This window comes from Oncorhynchus nerka, linkage group LG2 (genome assembly GCF_034236695.1).
Source record: "Oncorhynchus nerka isolate Pitt River linkage group LG2, Oner_Uvic_2.0, whole genome shotgun sequence".
Lineage (NCBI taxonomy): Eukaryota > Metazoa > Chordata > Actinopteri > Salmoniformes > Salmonidae > Oncorhynchus > Oncorhynchus nerka.
The window spans coordinates 54,280,061-54,297,084 of NC_088397.1; positions in this window are offsets into that span (position 1 = coordinate 54,280,061).

Here is a 17,024-nt window from a genome sequence, read left to right on the forward strand (position 1 = left end):
CTCTGCCACCTTTCACCGCAGATGCGGAAATGCAACACTAGTGGATGCACTGTATTGACGACGCAGCCAATGAAAAAAAAAAAAAACTATCTCCAGTTAAAATCAGGATCGGACCCTTTTTTTTTCAATTTTCGCATAAAATGACATTCCCAAATCTAGACTGACGTGTTTTGATGGGATTTTTTTATCATGTAAATTAATCGACTCTAAGGGTTTAAACAAGTGTCCTTTATCACTGTTGATTTGATGTATTTCAGAGAGATAAACAATAGGCTAACTGCTTTCCCCCCCAATTGATTATAGTCTATTTGAGAGGAAGGCCGCTATCAAGGCACTGCAGCGCTCTCTCGAGTGTAATTTATTCCAAATAGGTAACTGTAATTAATGTTGGCTGTGAATGTTGCCTTTCTATCTGCACATCTATGCATTTGTTCCAATGGGAGGAGGGCATTTTTTATTGATTGATGTGTGCTTGGCCGGAACCACATGCTGTATGAAACAGAATCAAGAACAAGGGACCAATACAAAGGCCTACTCATTAGGTGTTGTAACAGAATAGCAGTCCATAGTTTACTATAACTGTACAAACCTCACATCCTGTTATTCACTTATTCAAGGTGTTAGGGGGGTAAAATACTTTTTTTAAAGAGCTAAACACACACACACACACACACACACACACACTTTACAGGTTGTGCGAAAAGAACAGATGCTCAAAAACAAGAGCCAAAACATTTCCTTCTGAAAACATCACCATGGACAGTACAAACCAGAATGTGCATACATTTTTCCTTGTCTATCACCTCATTCTGGGTGATAATTCTGTGAGCCATGCAGTAGATTGAGGCCAGGTCTGCCAGGGATATTTCCTCCCATTCACAGGACATATCTCTGTGTTTGTCCAGGGTAAATGTTAGAGCTATGGCCATGCTTGACTGATGCTGCCAATGTTCCTTCGACTAAAGTACATTTCCCCATGGTGAGCTTACCTGGGCTGACGACAGGACAGTCACAACTCTATTACACCAAGACCCAGCACAACACAATCCTCACACAGCGCAACACTTCTGTTACATAGCGCAACACAATCCTCACACAGCACAATACTTATTTTCCACCATAATTTGCAAATAAATCGCATAAAAAATCCTACAATGTGATTTTCTGGATTTTTTTTTCTCATTTTGACTGTCATAGTTGAAGTGTACCTATGATGAAAATTACTTTTTTTTTTTAAATACTTTTTTGCCCCACTGTATATATTCTCATCCCATTCCTTTACTAGATTGTGTGAATTAGGTTTTGTGGTGGAATTGTTAGATATTACCTGTTAGATACTGCTGCACTGTCGGATCTAGAAGCAAGAGCATTTCGCTACACTCACAATACCATCTGCTAACCATGCGCATGTGACCAATAACATTTGATTTGAATTGAAAGCATTATAAAGCATACAGTGCCTTCGGAAGGTATTCAGTCCCCTTGACTTTTTCCACATTTTGTTACGTTGCAGCCTTATTTTAAAATGAATAAAAAAATCTATAAAATCTTCCTCAGTCTACATATAGTACCCCATAATGACAAAGCAAAAACAGGTTTCTAGAAATGTTTGCTAATAATAATATACAAAACCAGAAATACCTTATTTCCATAAGGATTCAGACCCTTTGCTATGAGACTTGAGCTTAGGTGCATCCTGTTTCCATTGATCCTCCTTGAGATGTTTCTACAACTTGATTGGAGTCCACCTTTGGTGAATTCAATTGATTGGACAAGATTTGGAAAGGCACACACCTGTCTATATAAGTTCCCACAGTTGACAGTGCATGTTGTGATAAAAACCTTATCAAAACATATAGGCCTATGGGCTAGGCTACATGAGGTGTGCGACTATGATTTTAAAAAGTATTGCCTTAAGCTGGGCATCATTCAAAAGTGATAATATATAAATCACAAATGATAGGCTAATATTGTCACAAATCACACTATTCTTGATTTAATCTGGTCTTTACATATACTAAATAATATGTGTGAAATTTGTTTCGATATAGAATGTACCATTATCATGCACCTGTCTCGAAACAGGGGCAGCGGGGGAAAAATACACGTCATCTCTGTACTTAAATAGCGAATGGAGGATACATTTCCTGTGGTTCAGTTTTCATTTCAGCCAGGTAGGCTATACTCCTTTAGTAAAGAGAAGCAATGTACTTAATATTTGCTTAATATTAGGAAAGTTGAGAAATAAATAATGTAGGGCCAAGCCTATAAAAGCTGATGGGATCCTCTTAGAGGCTATCACTCTGTTTTATCACGCAATAGCCTATAGAAATGTTGTGCAACATGAGCTCATGGGCTCTCATGAAGTGTTTGATTAGATTTTCGATTACATTTGCATTGATGTCAGAGTGATTAGAGGGACAATAGAGTGCTGAGTACCAGGCAGTTAGCAAGTTACTAATGACCATCAGCAGCATCAGAGCTTGGAGAAGCCTAATTACGTGACTAAATGGTCACGTGGAATTTGACTGCCTTCATGACTCTTGACTGCCAGTGTGAGTGTGTGTGTGGTGTCAGACCTGTTAGTATGTGTGCAGTGCAGCAGAGCCCCTCTCTGAGGGCGTTTATGGAATCTGTGTAGTCTATGTATATGTGCAAGAGCCCGCCGATATGGAGAAATCAATTTGAGGTCACCTCGGGAGGGATTTGTTAATAATGCCAAAGTCTCAGCTTCACCTCTTCCACCATGCCGCTGATTTAACACCACCATAGGGTAGAAGGAAGGACCAGGGGGATTCCACTGGACAGGTCCACCAGACAGATTGTGACAGGGAGGGCCTCTCCCATGAATGGATAAACCTGTTATGCTTAAGCTCTGTGCTTATTTCCAGTGTGAGGCCTGAGTTTGATGACCTTTGCAGTTGTGGCTGGTTGTGTGCACCAGAGAGAGGCCTTTCTCCCTGGTCTCTGGGCTGAGTAACCAATGGTTAATGACCTCCACTGTGACTCCATGCGGGCAGGCCTGTCACACACTCTACACTAATGGACTGCTGGGTTGAACTAATCTAACGCTGAGTGCAGAGATTTCTATTCACCTTTTCCATCAGACCTGTGGAATTTTAAATCTAACAACTGATCTTTGTGATATTTGTATTGAGAGGGAATTCACAGTGGGTTGTGTTGTTGCAACCCTTCAAATCAAATCACATTTTACTGGTCACATACACGTGTTTAGCAGATGCGGGTGTAGCGAAATGCTTGTGTTTCTAGCTCTGACAGTGCAGTAATATCTAACAAGTATTGGTGGACTATTTCAGTTTGTTAGTGATGTGTACGCCGAGGAACTTGAAGCTTTCCACCTTCTCCACTGCGGTCCCGTCGATGTTGATAAGGGGGTGCCCCCTCTGCTGTTTCCTGAAGTCCACGATCATGTCTTTTGTTTTGTTGACATTGAGTGAGAGGTTATTTTCCTGGCACCACACTCCCAAAGCCCTCACCTCCTTCCTGTAGGCTGTCTTGTTATTGTTGGTAATCAAGCCTACTACTGTTGTGTCGTCTGCAAACTTGATGATTCAGTTGGAGGTGTGCATGGTCACATTTACATTTACATTTAAGTCATTTAGCAGACGCTCTTATCCAGAGCGACTTACAGGTGAACAGGGAGTACAGGAGGGTGCTGAGCATGCACACATTGTTGAGGATCAGCGAAGTGGAGGTGTTGTTTCCTACCTTCACCACCTGGGTGCGGCCGTCAGGAAGTCCAGGACACAGTTGCACAGGGTGGGGTTCAGACCCAGGGCCTCGAGCTTAATGATGAGCTTGGAGGGTACTATGGTGCTAAATGCTGAGCTATAGTCAATAAACAGCATTCTTACATAGGTATTCCTCTTGTCCAGATGAGATAGGGCAGTGCGAAGTGCGATCGCAATTACATCGTCTGTGGATCTATTGGGGCGGTAAATAAATTGAAGTGGATCTAGGGTGACAGGTAAGGTAGAGGTTATATGATCCTTGACGAGTCTCACTTCATGATGACAGAAATGAGTGCTACGGGGCAATAGTCATTTAGTTCAGTTACCTTTACTTTCTTTGGTACGGGAACAATGGTGGCCATCTTGAAACATGTGGGGACAGCAGACTGGGATAGGGAGAGATTGAATATGTCCGTAAACACACCAGCCAGCTGGTCTGCGCATGCTCTGAGGACATGACTAGGGATGCAGTCTGGGTCGGCAGCCTTGTGTGGGTTAACACGCTTAAACGTCTTGCTCACTTTGGCCAAGGAGAAGGAGAGCCCACAGTCCTTGGTAGCGGGCCATGTCGGTGGCACTGTGTTATCCTCAAAACGGGTGAAGAAGGGTTTTTAGCTTGTCCAGAAGCAAGGCGTCAGTGTCCACAATGTGTCTGGTTTTCCTTTTGTAGTCCACGATTGTCTGTAGACCCTGTCACATACGTCTCATGTCTGAGCCGTTGAATTACGACTCCACTTTGTCTCTTTACTGACATTTTTCCTGTTTGATTGCCTTGCGGAGGGAATAACTATACTGTTTGTATTCTGCCGTATTCCCAGTCACCTTGCCATGGTTAAATGCGGTGGTTCACACTCAGTTTTGCGCAAATTATGGCATCTTTCCACAGTTTCTGGTAAAGGTAGGTTTTAATAGTCACAGTGGGTTCAACATCTCCTATACACTTCCTGATATACTCAGTCACTGTATCAGCACATTCGCCAATGTTGTTATGAGCCTACCTGGAACATATCCCAGTCTAAGTCATCAAAATATTCTTGAAGCGTGGATTCCGATTGGTCAGGCCAGCGTTGAATAGTCCTTAGCATTGATATTCCTGTTCCGAGTGTTTTAGCACCATGAGCACTACAGTTAATGTGTTGAAGGGGGGATTGCTAGACTTAGAACTTTATTTTGTTTACGTGCTGCTGTGCGTTTTGTTGCTTACCTTACTTTGCTACCTTACAACTTTACGGTTTTTACTTTTTAATTACCGTTATATTTTTTGTTTTTCCCTCATTCAACTTTTTTTTCATTCAACTTTTTCACTCCGGATGCTTTATCTGGACATCAAATCAAATGAAATGTATTTATATAGCCCTTCTTACATCAGCTGATATCTCAAAGTGCTGTTCAGAAACCCAGCCTAAAACCCCAAACAGCAAGCAATGCTGGTGTAGAAGCACGATGGCTAGGATAAACTCCCTAGAAAGGCCAAAACCTAGGAAGAAACCTAGAGAGGAACCAGGCTATGAGAGGTGGCCAGTCCTCTTCTGGCTGTGCCGGGTGGAAATTACAACAGAACATGGCCAAGATGTTCAAATGTTCATAAATGACCAGCATGATCAAATAATAATAATCACAGTAGTTGTCGAGGGTGCAACAAGTCAGTACCTCAGGAGTAAATGTCAGTTGGCTTTTCATAGCCGATCATTAAGAGTATCTCTACCTCTCCTGCTGTCTGGGACAGGTAGCACGTCCGGTGAACAGGTCAGGGTTCCATAGCCGCAGGCAGAACAGTTGAAACTGGAGCAGCAGCACGGCCTATTGGACCTTGTAGTCATGGCAGATAATATTCAAATTTTTGGTGACTTTAATATTCACATGGAAAAGTCCACAGACCCACTCCAAAAGGCTTTTGGAGCCATCATCGACTCAGTGGGTTTTGTCCAATTGCACAACACATCACCGGGGGCAAACTACCTGCCCTCGAGGACACCACCCGATGTCACAGTAAGGCCATAAAGATAATCAAGGACAACAACCACCCGAGCCACTGCCTGTTCACCCCGCTATCATACAGAAGGCGAGGTCAGTACAGGTGCATCAAAGCTGGGACAGAGAGACTGAAAAACAGCTTCTATCTCAAGGCCATCAGACTGTTAAACAGCCACCACTGACATTGAGTTGTTGCTGCCAACATACTGACTCAACTCCAGCCACTTTAATAATGGAAATTGATAGAAATTGATGTAAGAAATGTATCACCAGCCACTTTAAACAATGCCACTTAATATAATGTTTACATACACTACATTACTCACCTCATATGTATATGTATATACTGTACTCTATATCATCTACTGCATCTTGCCATCTTTATGTAATACATGTATCACTAGCCACTTTAAACTATGCCACTTTATGTTTATATACCCTACATTACTCATCTCATATGTATATACTGTACTCTACCATCTACTGCATCTTGCCTATGCCCTTCTGTACCATCACTCATTCATATATCTCTATGTACATATTCTTTGTCCCTTTACACTTGTGTGTATAAGGTAGTAGTTCTGGAATTGTTAGGTTAAATTACTTGTTGGTTTTTACTGCATTGGTGGAACTAGAAGCACAAGCATTTCGCTACACTCACATTAACATCTGCTAACCATGTGTATGTGACAAATAACATTTGATTTTGATTTGAACATGTCTCCGGACCTACTCACTGCCACAGTCATACTCTGGACCTAGTTTTGTCCCATGGAATAAATGTTGTGGATCCTCATAATCCTGGACTATCGGACCACCATATTATTACGTTTGCAATCGCAACAAATAATCTGCTCAGACCCCAACCAAGGAGCATCAAAAGTCGTGCTATAAATTCTCAGACAACCCAAAGATTCCTTGATGCCCTTCCAGACTCCCTCTGCCTATCCAAGGACATCAGAGGACAAAAATCAGTTAACCACCACCAAACATTTGTCATAAGAAACTAGCTCCCTGATATACAGAAAATACCCGAGCTCTGAAGCAAGCTTCCAGAAAATTGGAACGGAAATGGCGCCACACCAAACTGGAAGTCTTCTGACTAGTTTGGAAAGACAGTACCGTGCAGTATCGAAGAGCCCTCACTGCTGCTCGATCATCCTATTTTTCCAACTTAATTGAGAAAAATAAGAACAATCCAAAATTAATTTTTGATACTGTCACGAAGCTAACTAAAAAGCAGCATTCCCCAAGAGAGGATGGCTTTCACTTCAGCAGTAATAAATTCATGAACTTCTTTGAGGAAAAGATCATAATCATTAGAAAGCAAGTTACGGACTCCTCTTTAAATCTGCGTATTCCTCCAAAGCGCAGTTGTCCTGAGTCTACACAACTCTGCCAGGACCTAGGATCAAGGGAGACACTCAAGTTTTTTAGTACTATATCTCTTGACACAATGATGAAAATAATCATGGCCTCTAAACCTTCAAGCTGCATACTGGACCCTATTCCAACTAAACTACTGAAAGAGCTGCTTCCTGTGCTTGGCCCTCCTATGTTGGCTCCTCCTTTTAATGGCATCAGACCGAGGCTCTGCTTCTGTCCTCGTGCTCCGAGACCTTAGTGCTGCTTTTGATACCATCGATCACCACATTCTTTTGGAGAGATTGGAAACCCAAATTGGTCTACATGGACAAGTTCTGGCTAGGTTTAGATCTTATCTGTCGGAAAGATATCAGTTTGTATCTGTGGATTGTTTGTCCTCTGACAAATCATCTGTAAATGTCGGTGTTCCTCAAGGTTCCGTTTTCATTTATGAACATTTGAACATCTTGGCCATGTTCTGTTATAATCTTCACCTGGCACAGCCAGAAGCGGACTGGCCACCCCTCATAGGCTGGTTCCTCTCTAGGTTTCTTCCTAGGTTTTGGCTTTTCTAGGGAGTTTATCCTAGCCACCGTGCTTCTACATCTGCATTGCTTGTTGTTTGGAGTTTTAGGCTGGGTTTCTGTGCAGCACTTTAATATATCAGCTGATCTAAGAAGGGCTATATAAATACATTTGATTTGATTTGATAGAACTTCGCAGCCTAATTCTCAAAATGTCTTTGTTAAAATCACCAGCTCCAGTAAATGCGGCCTCAGGATTTGTGGTTTCCAGTTGCATAAAGTCCAGTGAAGTTCTTTGAGGGCCGTCGTGGTATTGGCTTGAGGGGGATATACACGGCTGTGACTATAACGAAAAGAATTCTCCTGTGGTATTCTAGGTTTGGTGAATAAAAGGACTTGAGTTCCTGTATGTATTCACAATCACACTATGAGTTGTTCATCATGAAACATACACCCCCGCACTTCTTCTTCCCGGAGAGATATTTATTCCTGTCTGCGCGATGAACTGAGAACCCAACTGGCTGGATGGACTCAGACAGTATATCCATGTTTCCATGAAACAGAGTATGTTACAATCCCTGATGTCTCTCTAGAAAGAAATCCTCGCCTGAGCTCGTCAACCTTATTATACAGAGACTGCAAGTAATATACTCGGAAGTGGTCGGTGGTGTGCGCGCCTCCTGAGTCGGCCTAGACGTCCACTCTGAGTAGCTCTCCTCTGCTGGCGGTGTTTTGTGTCGGCCTCTGGAATCAGCTCAATTGCCTTGGGGGGTGCAAACAAAGTATCCAATTCGGGAAAGTTGTATTCCTGGTCATAAAGCTGTTAGTGCTGGTGAGTTTCCACCGCTCTGATATCCAATAGTTCTTCCCGGCTGTACGTAATTACACAAAATAAATTCTGGGCTAATAATGTATTGTTGGGAACATGGTGTTGGAATGCAGTGCAGACTAGTAGTGGGAACCTGACTCAGATCACACAGTTGGGTCTCAGGTAGGTCTCATGTGTTAAATACACTGTCCTATACAGACTTTACTTTACTGACCTTTAGTCACGGAGGCAATCACACACTTAATCATTGTCTTACCATCTAATCAACCCCAGCTCAGAGTAGAAGGAGACTCACCTCTCTCTCTAAATCCTCAGTATTAATGTTTTATTAATGTCATATGCTCTTTAGTTGGTCTTTCTTAACTGACAGGTCATCCCGTTCCTTTTCACAAATCAAATTAGCTCAGTCGGCCATTAATCTTGGGCTGGTGCAGCCTCTGCTAGGGAACGGACACCTTATTCATTTTCTTAATTAGATCTCTTATTAGGTGTCTGACTCGTGTTTGACTCTTACACTTTCACCTGGCTACGCAAATGATTTGTGCAAAGAGAAGTATTTAAATGGATGTATTTAATGTAAGTGAGTGTGATTAATGTATGAAAGTAAAAGGGGAGGATTTTTCCTCCCTTACTGCATATAAACCAAGATGGATCCCTTAGGCCTGCAGTAAGTCTAGAATGGACTTAAAGGCAGAGTGATGTTAGTAGATAGTAATTATGGCTGTGTTTTAATGCTATGGATGTGTTTTATTCCATCTTATACTCTCTCAATTCTCATCCAAAGGCAATTACTGTAAAAATAATCAATACAAAGTACCATGGTTTCGGCCTTGTGTTATTATTCAGTGGTACACACTCCGGATAAAGGGTTGGGCATGTCCAGTAGACTATACTGTTGCTGCCATTGTTTGTGTTTGGATGGCAAATGTGAAGGTGATGAAATGAAAAAGACAGAGTGTATGGCAGAACGCTCACACACCACAGACATATGCATTATAGGCTGATGAAACTGTTAGGAAATTAATTGTTCATAAAGAGTTTAAATGGTTTCATTCTGATCAATTTGAGACAAGGCCAGTGGTAAATTATATGTCTGGTTGTAAGGGCCCTTACCTCCTACGGATATGTCTGGTCTTCCTCCTATGGATATGTCTGGTCTTCCTCCTACAGATATGTCTGGTCTTCCTCCTATGGATATGTCTGGTCTTCCTCCTATGGATATGTCTGGTCTTCCTCCTATGGATGTGTCTGGTCTTCCTCCTATGGATATGTCTGGTCTTCCTCCTACGGATATGTCTGGTCTTCCTTCTATGGATATGTCTGGTCTTCCTCCTGTGGATATGTCTGGTCTTCCTCCTATGGATATGTCTGGTCTTCCTCCTGTGGATATGTCTGGTCTTCCTCCTATGGATATGTCTGGTCTTCCTCCTATGGATATGTCTGGTCTTCCTCCTATGGATGTGTCTGGTCTTCCTCCTATGGATATGTCTGGTCTTCCTCCTACGGATATGTCTGGTCTTCCTCCTATGGATATGTCTGGTCTTCCTCCTGTCGATATGTCTGGTCTTCCTCCTATGGATATGTCTGGTCTTCCTCCTATGGATATGTCTGGTCTTCCTCCTACGGATATGTCTGGTCTTCCTTCTATGGATATGTCTGGTCTTCCTCCTACGGATATGTCTGGTCTTCCTTCTATGGATATGTCTGGTCTTCCTCCTATGGATATGTCTGGTCTTCCTTCTATGGATATGTCTGGTCTTCCTCCTATGGATATGTCTGGTCTTCCTCCTACGGATATGTCTGGTCTTCCTCCTATGGGTAACCTTGGCAAAGAAAGCTAGGTCCAGTCACTGCATGTTAGAGCTAGTAGAACATGAGAAGTCCAGTGGATTGTCAACTAGAAGTCAAACTAAAGCTTTATTTATACCTGGTGTATCCGTCTACACTTGTAAGATATCAACACACAATGCGTACATGACTAACTCCAGAGGTGGTATTCAGACCCCTTTACTTTTTTCACATTTTGTTACCTTACCTTAGCCTTATTCAAAAATGGATTAAGACTATTTGTTTTGAAATTTGTTATAATTTCAAAAAACTATGGGCTATTGTGTGTAGATTGATTCAGGGGGAAAAAAACAATTAAATCCATTTTAGAGTAAGGCTGTAACGTAACAAATGTGGAGGGGTCTGAATACTTTCCGAATGCAATTCCTCAATTTCCTCAACTACCTCGTACCCCTGCACTTTGACTCAGTAGTGGTACTCCTTGTATATAGTCTCGTTATTGTTATTTTATTGTGTTAATATTTCCATTTGTATTTTTTAGCAAATTGTTGTTACTTTCTATCTCTGCATTGTTGGGAAAGGACTCGTAAGTAACGTATTCACGGTAAAGTCTACAGTCACCGCATGTGACAAAAACAATTTGATTCGATTTTATTTGATGAGGGTGAGTATTAAAACAGGCCAGCTAAAAAGATACTCTTTCTGGAGTTGTTGGTAGGGAGCTTGCATGTGTAATATATTACAACTATAAGACTCTTTCTAAACCTAAGGTAACACACAGAGATACAACTCAATCATATAGTATATATCCCCCAGCTGTACTTACCTGCTTGGCCGTTGCATTGCGCCTGCAGTGTGACTGGATTCGGGACCTTTCCTCAAAATGTCTGATTGGATAATATAGCAGAGAATGTCTTTATGAATGTAACAAAAAGAACCTTTATGAGCAAACCACATTGTGCCTCAGTAAGCATAATAAAACCGGTGTTTATACAGCCACCGTGTCTGTTTTATTGTCTGTCAGTACAGTGTTCCTCGATGTGGCCTGACAAATAGAATCCATTGCTTTGATGGCTCAGGCAACAGCATCTCACTTCCAATGTAAATCAATGGGCATCGCCTTGAGACACAGACACCATTCTATTTGGGATGATAGCTTGGGAAAAACAAGGTGAGGAAGGTAATACACAAAATAAATACTCTGCACAGTCATACCAGGGAACTGTCATGGGGATACATCGAAATTGATTTTTGCACCCTACCCATGTTGACATTACATTGGTTCTGCCACAGAGGCTATTTTCTACCTGCTATACAGAGCCTGCTGTTTTTTCCTTTGGAATTTCTATCGTTAGGTTAGGGTAATTTGCAAGGCAGATAGCTGGCTTGTACTAGACAGCGCATTATGGGGATTCATAGTAAAATGATAAGAACTCCATAGTTCCTTTAACGAAACATGCCTGGATGGATGTACATTCTGAAAGTGTTAATAGTACTGAGATTTCACCTACTTGGAGAAATTGATTCTGAATCCAAAATGATGGCTGTCCATCAAAGTGGGCTCCACTCCCACCCTGCCTCAAAACTCTGTCCTTTACCTCTCCCAGCATGCCCTTGTGGTGCTCATTTGCACACTGCCCAGATCCAAACAGCCTATTGGCTGAGGATAGAATTGGAATTGGGCATAATTGTTTTATCCTCCCGCAAAATTATCCTCTCCATTACCATTAATCCAAACCAATCACACTGCTGAGCGCTACTCTGACCATTACTGCAACATAGCAATCTGGAATGAGCTATGCTGCAAGAACATTTACTGTACTGCCACAACTCTTTTATTGACACGCGTCCTGAGAGCATGTGCAGAACAGCTGGCTGGAGTGTTTATGGGCCAGCTGGCTGGAGTGTTTACGGACATATTCAATCTCTCCCTATTCCAGTCTGTTGTCCCCATTTGCTTTAACTGAAGTAAATGACTATCACCTCGTAGCACTCACTTAGGTCGTCATGAAGGGCTTTGAGAGTAGTTAAGGATCATATCATCTCCACCTTACCCGACACACTAGACCCATTACAATTTGCATACCCCTCACAGATCCACGGGCGACGCAACCGCCACTGCATTAAACTCTGCCCTATCCCACCTGGACAGGAGGAATACCTATGTGAGAATGCTGTTCATTGACTACCGCGCAGCCTTCAACACCACAATGCCCCCTCACTAAGCTCAGGGCCCTGGGTCTGAACCCCTCCCTGTGTAACTGGGTTCTAGACTTATTGAAGGGCCAACCCCAGGTGGTGAAGGTAGGCAACAACACCTTCACCACGCTGATCCTCAATACGGGGGCCCCACAGGGGTGCATGCTCACCCTCCTCCTGTATTCTCTGTTCACCATGACTGCGCGGCCACGCATGTCTCCAACGCAATCTTGAGCAAGGCACTTAACCCTTATTGCTCCAGGGTCACTGTTGATAATGGCTGATCCTGGCCGTAACCCCACTTTCCGAGGGTGTCTCAGGGGGAGTTGGAATATGCAAAAAACAAATGTCCAATTCACACAAATTGTGAAATAGGACAAATATTTTTTATTATGGTAGGCCTGATTTCCAACGACGCGGCAGCCTACAGGGAGGAGATGAGAAACCTGCCGGAGTGGTGTTAGGAAAATAACCTCTTCCTCAATGTCAACAAAATGAAGGAACTAATCGTGGAATACAGGAGACAGCAGAGAGTGCACGCCCCCATTCACATCGACGGGTCGCAGTGGAAAGGGTCAAAATGAGGCTGAAGAAATTTGTCTTGGCCCCCAAGACCCTGACAAACTTCTACAGTTACACCATTGAGAGCATTCTGTCGGGCTGTATCACCCTATATGTATATGTATTTATATTCCAGACTCTGACAATGCTCGTTCTGATATTGCTCGTTCTGATGTCTTAATTTCTTATTATTTGTTAAAAAAAATAAAAATAAAAAAATGGGTGGGGGGTGTATCGCTAGATATTACTGCATTGTTGGAGCTAGAAACATAAGTATTTCGCTGCACCTGCAATAACATCTGCAACACTCTGCACGTGGCCAATAAACTTTGATTTGCCGGGTAGCTTGGGGATGCTGCAGGGGGGTTAGTGTATTCTGTAACCTAATATTATAGGAATCAACTCACTCTTTTGTGACTTACATTTGATGACAAGTGTAAACATAGAAGAGTAAATACCTACAATGTACTCCCTGAAGGCCATTACATTTATGCATGGTCTTTACTATGGAAATTGCACTCACTGTTTCAAAGCCGGGTGAGTCTTTCTTTTGGGATGAAATAGCATTTTGTGTACTTTGTGTCACATTTGCCTTACAAAAGACATGACATTGAGTTCCTGACAACTATCTGAGCACAGACAGTCTTTCAGATGAAACACCTTGAATAATGAATGAACAGAAAGTTTAATCCTAAGAAGTTTTATGAAACAAAAAAGCTTAATGTCAGCCTCAAATGGAATTGGGAGTCATTTGATCAAAAGTGCTTCCAATAGAAACCATTTGTTAAATATTAAACAAAATCCTGAATATTGTTACTGATCATTTATCTAGATAATTCATTGAGAGCTTGTCTGCCGTGTAAGTCACTCAGATCAATAAAAATGTAAGTGCACACAGTCGTTGTTGTGATGGAAGAACTCTGAGAAGTTAATTAAGTGCCTATGCTTCATTAGGCCAATTGGAAATATATGACATTGGGTTGTAACCGAGTAGCAAATGGAATGGATGAACTCTCTGAGGAATATAAATGAAAGCAATGTGGGAAATCTCAATGGGTCTAGGAACAACAGCTATAGGGTTGATTCAGAAACACATTGAGCTGTGAAACACACCAGTGATATGTACAACACAGGAGAACATTGTAGAACTACTTCTTTGAAAAGGGTGAAAAACATGTGGAAGATTATGTGATCGTCACATACTAGACGGTTGAGCTGTCCATTACATCCAGTGCTTTTCTCTTGGTTTGATTGCAGGTTGAGCCACTCTGAGTCAGTCACAAGTTGTGGTACACTGTGATTATTAAGGTCACTGTGTGGAGGCCTATGTCCTATTCAGAAAAGTAAATCACTACGACGGAACCATCTGCAAACATGTATGTTGAAATACACTGCAACTTGTGAAAAATGTACACGGTGTACATGTAAGTCTCTCAGGCTCAATGCGCGATATCTATCTCTCTCTCTCTCTCTCTCTCTCTCTCTCTCTCTCTCTCTCTCTCTCACACACACACACACACACACACACTCCCCCCCCGCCCCAGTTTGGAACACAGCTCTGGGTCATTCACTCTCGAGTGGGAAACGATTGAGAGTCACTATGCTGACGTGTGGCTGATTCTGTGGAGACATTGTGATGAAAAATGGTCTCTGTTTAATGGGAAGTGTGAAGTTTGAAATCTCCCAGGAAGCCGAGAGTGCTGTGGCCCCTGCGCCCCTTGTGGAACAAGCCCTGTCATGTACTGCACATAACCATTCATGAGGAACATGATGGATCTCATTGTTGGGCCCGTCTCAGGGTAGTGGCTTTTGGGTTGACTTTGCATTCTGGGGAGAAAATATGGTTGAGAATTGTCATCCCAGCTTATCATTATCATCGCAGCTGACAGTCATAGACTGGAAAGTCATTTGACTGTAAAGTGTGTTGGCGGTTCGTGGGCATTGTGCAGTGTCAAGGGAGGCAGACAGTGATGTATTGGGTGTCTATTAGAGTGTGCATTCACTTGTCACAAGGAATTGTGTTGGAACAGTGTGGCAATCTGTTTCCGATTGTATTGTATCGAGTTGTGATTTTGCCAAAAACTTCAGAAACACAATATGTGTGTTACATGTGGAAAAATTAGTTTGGGCTACTTAAAAATATCACTGTAAAACAATCTGTTTATGTTATCTCCTACCATATACAGTGAGTGTAAAATGACACAGACTGACCAGCTGAATCCAGGTGAAAGCAATGATCCCTTATTGATGTCACTTGTTAAATCCACTTCCATCAGTGTAGATGAAGGGGAGGAGACAAAAGGATTTTTAAGCCTTGAGATATTTGAGACATGTATTGTGTGTATGTGCCATTCAGAGGGTGAATGGGCAAGACAAAATATTGAAGTTTCCTTTGAATGAGGTATGATAGTGCGTCTTGAGTGCATCAAGAACTTCACAGCTGCTGGGTTTTTCACGCTCAACAGTTTCCCATGTGTATGAGCAATGGTCCCCCACCCAGTTGACACAACTGTGGAAGGCATTGGAGTCAGCATGCGCCAGTATCCCTGTGGAACGCTTTTGACACCTGGTAGAGTCCATGCCTGACGAATTGAGGCTGTTCTGAGGGTAAAAGGGGGTGCAACTCAATATTAGGAAGGTCTTCCTAATGTTTTGTACACTCAGTGTATATTTCACCTACAGTATATAAGGGATAATTAAGTTTTACAGCAAAACATCAACACACATACTACCAATCATAAACTATTGTTAGGCCTATTACATTTATACCTTTACAATTATTCAAACTATTGGAGACTTAAGATCTTTAATCTACACTACAGCAGCTCACTCCTGACACTCCCACTAGAATGATAATCCCATTCCACTTTGCTTGCACTGTGAAAAAGAACTCAAAATCTAGTATACTGTGGCCACTTTATTTCTCTGAAGTCTTTTCCTCAACAAATGGATCTGGGCTAATAACTAGGCATCAAAGTCAGAAGCTGCAGCCACTGAACACCTGTCATTAAGAAGACGTTTGAGGTTATTAATGATGTTTGGGAGACTTTAGACATCTGGCAGAGATCAGTGGAAAGGTGACATTTGGGATGAGTCATGGTCCCTATTTTTCATTTTTAATTTTTTATATTTTTTACCTTCATTTAACTAGGCAAGTCAGTTAAGAACAAATTCTTATTTACAATGACGGCCTTACACCGGCCAAACCCGGACGATGCTGTGTCAATTTTGCCCTGCCATATTGGACTCCCAATCACTGCCGGTTTGTGATACAGCCTGAATTTTAACCAGGGTGTCTGTAATGACGTCTCTAGCACTGAGATGCAGTGCCTTAGACCGCTGTGCCACTCGGGAGCCCCGAGTGAGACTACTTTACAGGTTTTGAAGACATTGAATTCAAGACTACCTTTCACAGATTGAACTCATTGAATTCACAAATTATAGTCTGATAGAAAGTGTATTCACCAGATCTAGTCAACTGTAGTAGTTGTACCTACAGAAAGTTAATGGAAGTTGTGTTGGAAGTTCCAATCAATCCCATTGAACACTTGATCAGTGTAGTGTTCCATCAGTGCATTATACAACGGCTGATTGGTTAAAAGCACATTCCAGTGTCTATTCCAGAAGTTACCACCAGCTAAATCTAGGAAGTTAAAGTGCTTATTTACTCTGTTCCATATGACTGCGCAATCCACTGTCTCGTCAGCCCACGCAGGGAAGTTATAAACTTGATCTCCACGATAAAAAGCATCTAGACATTATCTCACATTTCTTTTAGACTAACAATTGGTTTTCAACAGCGGAGATTTGTATAAACCTTACTGTCTCTCTCCAACATTTGCAACGTTCGATCTTCAACTGTCCCATAGTAATGAACGTGTAGGGGTCGGGAGTCGGGACGAGTCGGGACGAGAGAGAGGCAGACAACGTTTCTCAGCCAGTCGAAATCATTAATCAGCTGGCATCATTTTTATGGATATATGCAAAGAAATGTCAATGGAGAAAAGGTAAAACGAAATGAACTGCAGCTAG